The sequence below is a fragment of the Aulonocara sp. 'chitande type north' Nkhata Bay genome, linkage group LG23 (genome assembly GCF_057382095.1).
Source record: "Aulonocara sp. 'chitande type north' Nkhata Bay isolate Kocher_YH1m ecotype deep benthic linkage group LG23, A_spYH_male_GT1.1, whole genome shotgun sequence".
Taxonomy (NCBI): Eukaryota; Metazoa; Chordata; class Actinopteri; order Cichliformes; family Cichlidae; genus Aulonocara; species Aulonocara sp. 'chitande type north' Nkhata Bay.
The window spans coordinates 43,837,248-43,844,747 of NC_141365.1; the positions used below are offsets into that span (position 1 = coordinate 43,837,248).

At 45.1% G+C, this 7,500-nt stretch overlaps 6 non-coding genes and 4 pseudogenes across 6 annotated transcripts in view; 4 read left to right on the forward strand and 6 right to left on the reverse strand.

Annotated features, from left to right (window-relative positions):
- Positions 1-179: 179 nt before the first annotated feature.
- On the reverse strand, positions 180-298 carry LOC147302614 (5S ribosomal RNA; annotated as a pseudogene).
- A 357-nt stretch (positions 299-655) lies between these two features.
- LOC147302615 (5S ribosomal RNA) lies at positions 656-774 on the forward strand. Its single transcript, XR_015127471.1, has one exon. It is a non-coding gene; the product is annotated as a 5S ribosomal RNA (ribosomal RNA).
- An 854-nt stretch (positions 775-1,628) lies between these two features.
- LOC147302616 (5S ribosomal RNA) lies at positions 1,629-1,747 on the reverse strand. The gene has a single exon (XR_015127439.1). It is a non-coding gene; the product is annotated as a 5S ribosomal RNA (ribosomal RNA).
- Positions 1,748-2,104: 357 nt separating this feature from the next.
- Positions 2,105-2,223, forward strand: LOC147302617 (5S ribosomal RNA). The gene has a single exon (XR_015127472.1). It is a non-coding gene; the product is annotated as a 5S ribosomal RNA (ribosomal RNA).
- Positions 2,224-3,070: 847 nt separating this feature from the next.
- LOC147302618 (5S ribosomal RNA) lies at positions 3,071-3,189 on the reverse strand (annotated as a pseudogene).
- A 357-nt stretch (positions 3,190-3,546) lies between these two features.
- LOC147302619 (5S ribosomal RNA) lies at positions 3,547-3,665 on the forward strand. The gene has a single exon (XR_015127473.1). It is a non-coding gene; the product is annotated as a 5S ribosomal RNA (ribosomal RNA).
- Positions 3,666-4,512: 847 nt separating this feature from the next.
- LOC147302620 (5S ribosomal RNA) lies at positions 4,513-4,631 on the reverse strand (annotated as a pseudogene).
- A 1,320-nt stretch (positions 4,632-5,951) lies between these two features.
- LOC147302621 (5S ribosomal RNA) lies at positions 5,952-6,070 on the reverse strand (annotated as a pseudogene).
- Positions 6,071-6,427: 357 nt separating this feature from the next.
- Positions 6,428-6,546, forward strand: LOC147302622 (5S ribosomal RNA). The gene has a single exon (XR_015127474.1). It is a non-coding gene; the product is annotated as a 5S ribosomal RNA (ribosomal RNA).
- An 854-nt stretch (positions 6,547-7,400) lies between these two features.
- Positions 7,401-7,500, reverse strand: part of LOC147302623 (5S ribosomal RNA) — a 119-nt gene continuing 19 nt past the window's right edge. Inside the window, exon 1 of the ribosomal RNA XR_015127440.1 lies at positions 7,401-7,500. This exon is cut by the window's right edge and continues 19 nt beyond it. This is a non-coding gene — a ribosomal RNA (5S ribosomal RNA).

Here is a 7,500-nt window from a genome sequence, read left to right on the forward strand (position 1 = left end):
ACAGGTGCTCTGTGCATGTACAGTGATACTGATGTAACGCTTGAAGAATTTGACATTACTACATGAGTGGAAGAGCTCTTTGCGCAAGACTCACTAACCATCCTATTGGAAAATGAGCTTAAAGAGTGCCTCAGATCCGTTTCACTATTTAAACTGTCATTTGTGTGTTGAAATGCAAAAGCTTACGGCACCTGGTATTCCCAGGCAGTCTCCCATCCAAGTACTGACCAGGCCCGACCCAGCTTGGCTTCCGAGAGCAGACGAGATCGGGCGCGTTCAGGGTGGCGTGGCCGTAAGCGAGGGACTGCTTCACAAACAGCCTCTTTATACATGCTGTGATGACGCAGTCATGCTTAGGTTTTTATGTCCTGTATATAAGTTGAATTGTCCAAAGCACAAAAATGTTGGACTTTCAAATGGTCCTAACACACTGTGTGCTCTGTGTCACTTTAACACTGTGCTGTGAGAAAGTAACATGTGTTATTATGGTGACGTTACCGCGGGAAAAGCATTTTTGCAGCTCAGTGTTGAAGCTGCAGTTCACAACAAAGGTTTGCATGTTTTCGCTGTAACATGTGAAGCTTAGTACAATTCTATATTTTAAAGTGCGTGACATTTGCCAAGTATAAAAGGTCTTTTATAGCGGGTTTCCCTCGCTTACGGCCATACCACCCTGAACACGCCCGATCTCGTCTGATCTCGGAAGCTAAGCAGGGTCGGGCCTGGTCAGTACTTGGATGGGAGACCGCCTGGGAATACCAGGTGCTGTAAGCTTTTGCACTCCCACACACAAACTGCAGAGGGCGCCGCTGCTCACTCAGTGGAGGCAGCTTGAGGAAAAGCTTCATGACAACGCTCCTGATTGCATTTCCCTTTTGTGCAAAACAAAACAAAAGAACAGCAGGAACGAAATTTTTAGGAAATACACTAACTTATTTATTCTGTAAATGTAGAGAATGTCTACGGCTAGTCCGTCTGGGCTCAATAGTGAGGAACTCGTTAACCTTGTAGCGTGCAGCGGGCACAGTGTCAACCTGACACTCTTGTGCAACCAGTTTTAACTCTTATTGGCTGCCGACTGCGGCCCCGAAGAATACTGAATAAATGCGCATCAGTGTGCTACCCTGAGCAGGGAACACGATATCATGGAGTTTCTAACATGGAGCAAGGTGAAGGTGACGCGACTATGCAGGACCGCCCCTGGTTACCTTCAGAGATCAGATGAGAACAGGCTGGTATGGCCGTAAGTGAGAGGCTTCCTCGACAACGGGCTTCATGTAGATACTGTAACCCATTTATTGGGATTTAAAAAACAATTTAGAGTGAAGCATATTGATTAGTTTCTACTTTTATTTTTAATAGCTGCCCATGACAGCACAGTTATAATGCATACTTAATGCTGCAATATTCACGTCATAAACAATTGTGAGTGTTTGCACAAAAACATCTACAGGTGCTCTGTGCATGTACAGTGATATTGATGTAACGCTTGAAGAATTTGACATTACTACATGAGTGGAAGAGCTCTTTGCGCAAGACTCACTAACCATCCTATTGGAAAATGAGCTTAAAGAGTGCCTCAGATCCGTTTCACTATTTAAACTGTCATTTGTGTGTTGAAATGCAAAAGCTTACGGCACCTGGTATTCCCAGGCAGTCTCCCATCCAAGTACTGACCAGGCCCGACCCAGCTTGGCTTCCGAGATCAGACGAGATCGGGCGCGTTCAGGGTGGCGTGGCCGTAAGCGAGGGACTGCTTCACAAACAGCCTCTTTATACATGCTGTGATGACGCAGTCATGCTTAGGTTTTTATGTCCTGTATATAAGTTGAATTGTCCAAAGCACAAAAATGTTGGACTTCCAAATGGTCCTAACATACTGTGTGCTCTGTGTCACTTTAACACTGTGCTGTGAGAAAGTAACATGTGTTATTATGGTGACGTTACCGCGGGAAAAGCATTTTTGCAGCTCAGTGTTGAAGCTGCAGTTCACAACAAAGGTTTGCATGTTTTCGCTGTAACATGTGAAGCTTAGTACAATCCTATATTTTAAAGTGCGTGACATTTGCCAAGTATAAAAGGTCTTTTATAGCGGGTTTCCCTCGCTTACGGCCATACCACCCTGAACACGCCCGATCTCGTCTGATCTCGGAAGCTAAGCAGGGTCGGGCCTGGTCAGTACTTGGATGGGAGACCGCCTGGGAATACCAGGTGCTGTAAGCTTTTGCACTCCCACACACAAACTGCAGAGGGCGCCGCTGCTCACTCAGTGGAGGCAGCTTGAGGAAAAGCTTCATGACAACGCTCCTGATTGCATTTCCCTTTTGTGCAAAACAAAACAAAAGAACAGCAGGAACGAAATTTTTAGGAAATACACTAACTTATTTATTCTGTAAATGTAGAGAATGTCTACGGCTAGTCCGTCTGGGCTCAATAGTGAGGAACTCGTTAACCTTGTAGCGTGCACAGTGTCAACCTGACACTCTTGTGCAACCAGTTTTAACTCTTATTGGCTGCCGACTGCGGCCCCGAAGAATACTGAATAAATGCGCATCAGTGTGCTACCCTGAGCAGGGAACACGATATCATGGAGTTTCTAACATGGAGCAAGGTGAAGGTGACGCGACTATGCAGGACCGCCCCTGGTTACCTTCAGAGATCAGATGAGAACAGGCTGGTATGGCCGTAAGTGAGAGGCTTCCTCGACAACGGGCTTCATGTAGATACTGTAACCCATTTATTGGGATTTAAAAAACAATTTAGAGTGAAGCATATTGATTAGTTTCTACTTTTATTTTTAATAGCTGCCCATGACAGCACAGTTATAATGCATACTTAATGCAGCAATATTCACGTCATAAACAATTGTGAGTGTTTGCACAAAAACATCTACAGGTGCTCTGTGCATGTACAGTGATATTGATGTAACGCTTGAAGAATTTGACATTACTACATGAGTGGAAGAGCTCTTTGCGCAAGACTCACTAACCATCCTATTGGAAAATGAGCTTAAAGAGTGCCTCAGATCCGTTTCACTATTTAAACTGTCATTTGTGTGTTGAAATGCAAAAGCTTACGGCACCTGGTATTCCCAGGCAGTCTCCCATCCAAGTACTGACCAGGCCCGACCTAGCTTGGCTTCCGAGATCATACGAGATCGGGCGCGTTCAGGGTGGTGTGGCCGTAAGCGAGGGACTGCTTCACAAACAGCCTCTTTATACATGCTGTGATGACGCAGTCATGCTTAGGTTTTTATGTCCTGTATATAAGTTGAATTGTCCAAAGCACAAAAATGTTGGACTTCCAAATGGTCCTAACATACTGTGTGCTCTGTGTCACTTTAACACTGTGCTGTGAGAAAGTAACATGTGTTATTATGGTGACGTTACCGCGGGAAAAGCATTTTTGCAGCTCAGTGTTGAAGCTGCAGTTCACAACAAAGGTTTGCATGTTTTCGCTGTAACATGTGAAGCTTAGTACAATCCTATATTTTAAAGTGCGTGACATTTGCCAAGTATAAAAGGTCTTTTATAGCGGGTTTCCCTCGCTTACGGCCATACCACCCTGAACACGCCCGATCTCGTCTGATCTCGGAAGCTAAGCAGGGTCGGGCCTGGTCAGTACTTGGATGGGAGACCGCCTGGGAATACCAGGTGCTGTAAGCTTTTGCACTCCCACACACAAACTGCAGAGGGCGCCGCTGCTCACTCAGTGGAGGCAGCTTGAGGAAAAGCTTCATGACAACGCTCCTGATTGCATTTCCCTTTTGTGCAAAACAAAACAAAAGAACAGCAGGAACGAAATTTTTAGGAAATACACTAACTTATTTATTCTGTAAATGTAGAGAATGTCTACGGCTAGTCCGTCTGGGCTCAATAGTGAGGAACTCGTTAACCTTGTAGCGTGCACAGTGTCAACCTGACACTCTTGTGCAACCAGTTTTAACTCTTATTGGCTGCCGACTGCGGCCCCGAAGAATACTGAATAAATGCGCATCAGTGTGCTACCCTGAGCAGGGAACACGATATCATGGAGTTTCTAACATGGAGCAAGGTGAAGGTGACGCGACTATGCAGGACCGCCCCTGGTTACCTTCAGAGATCAGATGAGAACAGGCTGGTATGGCCGTAAGTGAGAGGCTTCCTCGACAACGGGCTTCATGTAGATACTGTAACCCATTTATTGGGATTTAAAAAACAATTTAGAGTGAAGCATATTGATTAGTTTCTACTTTTATTTTTAATAGCTGCCCATGACAGCACAGTTATAATGCATACTTAATGCAGCAATATTCACGTCATAAACAATTGTGAGTGTTTGCACAAAAACATCTACAGGTGCTCTGTGCATGTACAGTGATATTGATGTAACGCTTGAAGAATTTGACATTACTACATGAGTGGAAGAGCTCTTTGCGCAAGACTCACTAACCATCCTATTGGAAAATGAGCTTAAAGAGTGCCTCAGATCCGTTTCACTATTTAAACTGTCATTTGTGTGTTGAAATGCAAAAGCTTACGGCACCTGGTATTCCCAGGCAGTCTCCCATCCAAGTACTGACCAGGCCCGACCCAGCTTGGCTTCCGAGATCAGACGAGATCGGGCGCGTTGAGGGTGGTGTGGCCGTAAGCGAGGGACTGCTTCACAAACAGCCTCTTTATACATGCTGTGATGACGCAGTCATGCTTAGGTTTTTATGTCCTGTATATAAGTTGAATTGTCCAAAGCACAAAAATGTTGGACTTTCAAATGGTCCTAACACACTGTGTGCTCTGTGTCACTTTAACACTGTGCTGTGAGAAAGTAACATGTGTTATTATGGTGACGTTACCGCGGGAAAAGCATTTTTGCAGCTCAGTGTTGAAGCTGCAGTTCACAACAAAGGTTTGCATGTTTTCGCTGTAACATGTGAAGCTTAGTACAATTCTATATTTTAAAGTGCGTGACATTTGCCAAGTATAAAAGGTCTTTTATAGCGGGTTTCCCTCGCTTACGGCCATACCACCCTGAACACGCCCGATCTCGTCTGATCTCGGAAGCTAAGCCTGGTCAGTACTTGGATGGGAGACCGCCTGGGAATACCAGGTGCTGTAAGCTTTTGCACTCCCACACACAAACTGCAGAGGGCGCCGCTGCTCACTCAGTGGAGGCAGCTTGAGGAAAAGCTTCATGACAACGCTCCTGATTGCATTTCCCTTTTGTGCAAAACAAAACAAAAGAACAGCAGGAACGAAATTGTTAGGAAATACACTAACTTATTTATTCTGTAAATGTAGAGAATGTCTACGGCTAGTCCGTCTGGGCTCAATAGTGAGGAACTCGTTAACCTTGTAGCGTGCAGCGGGCACAGTGTCAACCTGACACTCTTGTGCAACCAGTTTTAACTCTTATTGGCTGCCGACTGCGGCCCCGAAGAATACTGAATAAATGCGCATCAGTGTGCTACCCTGAGCAGGGAACACGATATCATGGAGTTTCTAACATGGAGCAAGGTGAAGGTGACGCGACTATGCAGGACCGCCCCTGGTTACCTTCAGAGATCAGATGAGAACAGGCTGGTATGGCCGTAAGTGAGAGGCTTCCTCGACAACGGGCTTCATGTAGATACTGTAACCCATTTATTGGGATTTAAAAAACAATTTAGAGTGAAGCATATTGATTAGTTTCTACTTTTATTTTTAATAGCTGCCCATGACAGCACAGTTATAATGCATACTTAATGCAGCAATATTCACGTCATAAACAATTGTGAGTGTTTGCACAAAAACATCTACAGGTGCTCTGTGCATGTACAGTGATACTGATGTAACGCTTGAAGAATTTGACATTACTACATGAGTGGAAGAGCTCTTTGCGCAAGACTCACTAACCATCCTATTGGAAAATGAGCTTAAAGAGTGCCTCAGATCCGTTTCACTATTTAAACTGTCATTTGTGTGTTGAAATGCAAAAGCTTACGGCACCTGGTATTCCCAGGCAGTCTCCCATCCAAGTACTGACCAGGCCCGACCCAGCTTGGCTTCCGAGAGCAGACGAGATCGGGCGCGTTCAGGGTGGCGTGGCCGTAAGCGAGGGACTGCTTCACAAACAGCCTCTTTATACATGCTGTGATGACGCAGTCATGCTTAGGTTTTTATGTCCTGTATATAAGTTGAATTGTCCAAAGCACAAAAATGTTGGACTTTCAAATGGTCCTAACACACTGTGTGCTCTGTGTCACTTTAACACTGTGCTGTGAGAAAGTAACATGTGTTATTATGGTGACGTTACCGCGGGAAAAGCATTTTTGCAGCTCAGTGTTGAAGCTGCAGTTCACAACAAAGGTTTGCATGTTTTCGCTGTAACATGTGAAGCTTAGTACAATTCTATATTTTAAAGTGCGTGACATTTGCCAAGTATAAAAGGTCTTTTATAGCGGGTTTCCCTCGCTTACGGCCATACCACCCTGAACACGCCCGATCTCGTCTGATCTCGGAAGCTAAGCAGGGTCGGGCCTGGTCAGTACTTGGATGGGAGACCGCCTGGGAATACCAGGTGCTGTAAGCTTTTGCACTCCCACACACAAACTGCAGAGGGCGCCGCTGCTCACTCAGTGGAGGCAGCTTGAGGAAAAGCTTCATGACAACGCTCCTGATTGCATTTCCCTTTTGTGCAAAACAAAACAAAAGAACAGCAGGAACGAAATTTTTAGGAAATACACTAACTTATTTATTCTGTAAATGTAGAGAATGTCTACGGCTAGTCCGTCTGGGCTCAATAGTGAGGAACTCGTTAACCTTGTAGCGTGCAGCGGGCACAGTGTCAACCTGACACTCTTGTGCAACCAGTTTTAACTCTTATTGGCTGCCGACTGCGGCCCCGAAGAATACTGAATAAATGCGCATCAGTGTGCTACCCTGAGCAGGGAACACGATATCATGGAGTTTCTAACATGGAGCAAGGTGAAGGTGACGCGACTATGCAGGACCGCCCCTGGTTACCTTCAGAGATCAGATGAGAACAGGCTGGTATGGCCGTAAGTGAGAGGCTTCCTCGACAACGGGCTTCATGTAGATACTGTAACCCATTTATTGGGATTTAAAAAACAATTTAGAGTGAAGCATATTGATTAGTTTCTACTTTTATTTTTAATAGCTGCCCATGACAGCACAGTTATAATGCATACTTAATGCTGCAATATTCACGTCATAAACAATTGTGAGTGTTTGCACAAAAACATCTACAGGTGCTCTGTGCATGTACAGTGATATTGATGTAACGCTTGAAGAATTTGACATTACTACATGAGTGGAAGAGCTCTTTGCGCAAGACTCACTAACCATCCTATTGGAAAATGAGCTTAAAGAGTGCCTCAGATCCGTTTCACTATTTAAACTGTCATTTGTGTGTTGAAATGCAAAAGCTTACGGCACCTGGTATTCCCAGGCAGTCTCCCATCCAAGTACTGACCAGGCCCGACCCAGCTTGGCTTCCGAGATCAGACGAGATCGGGCGCGTTCA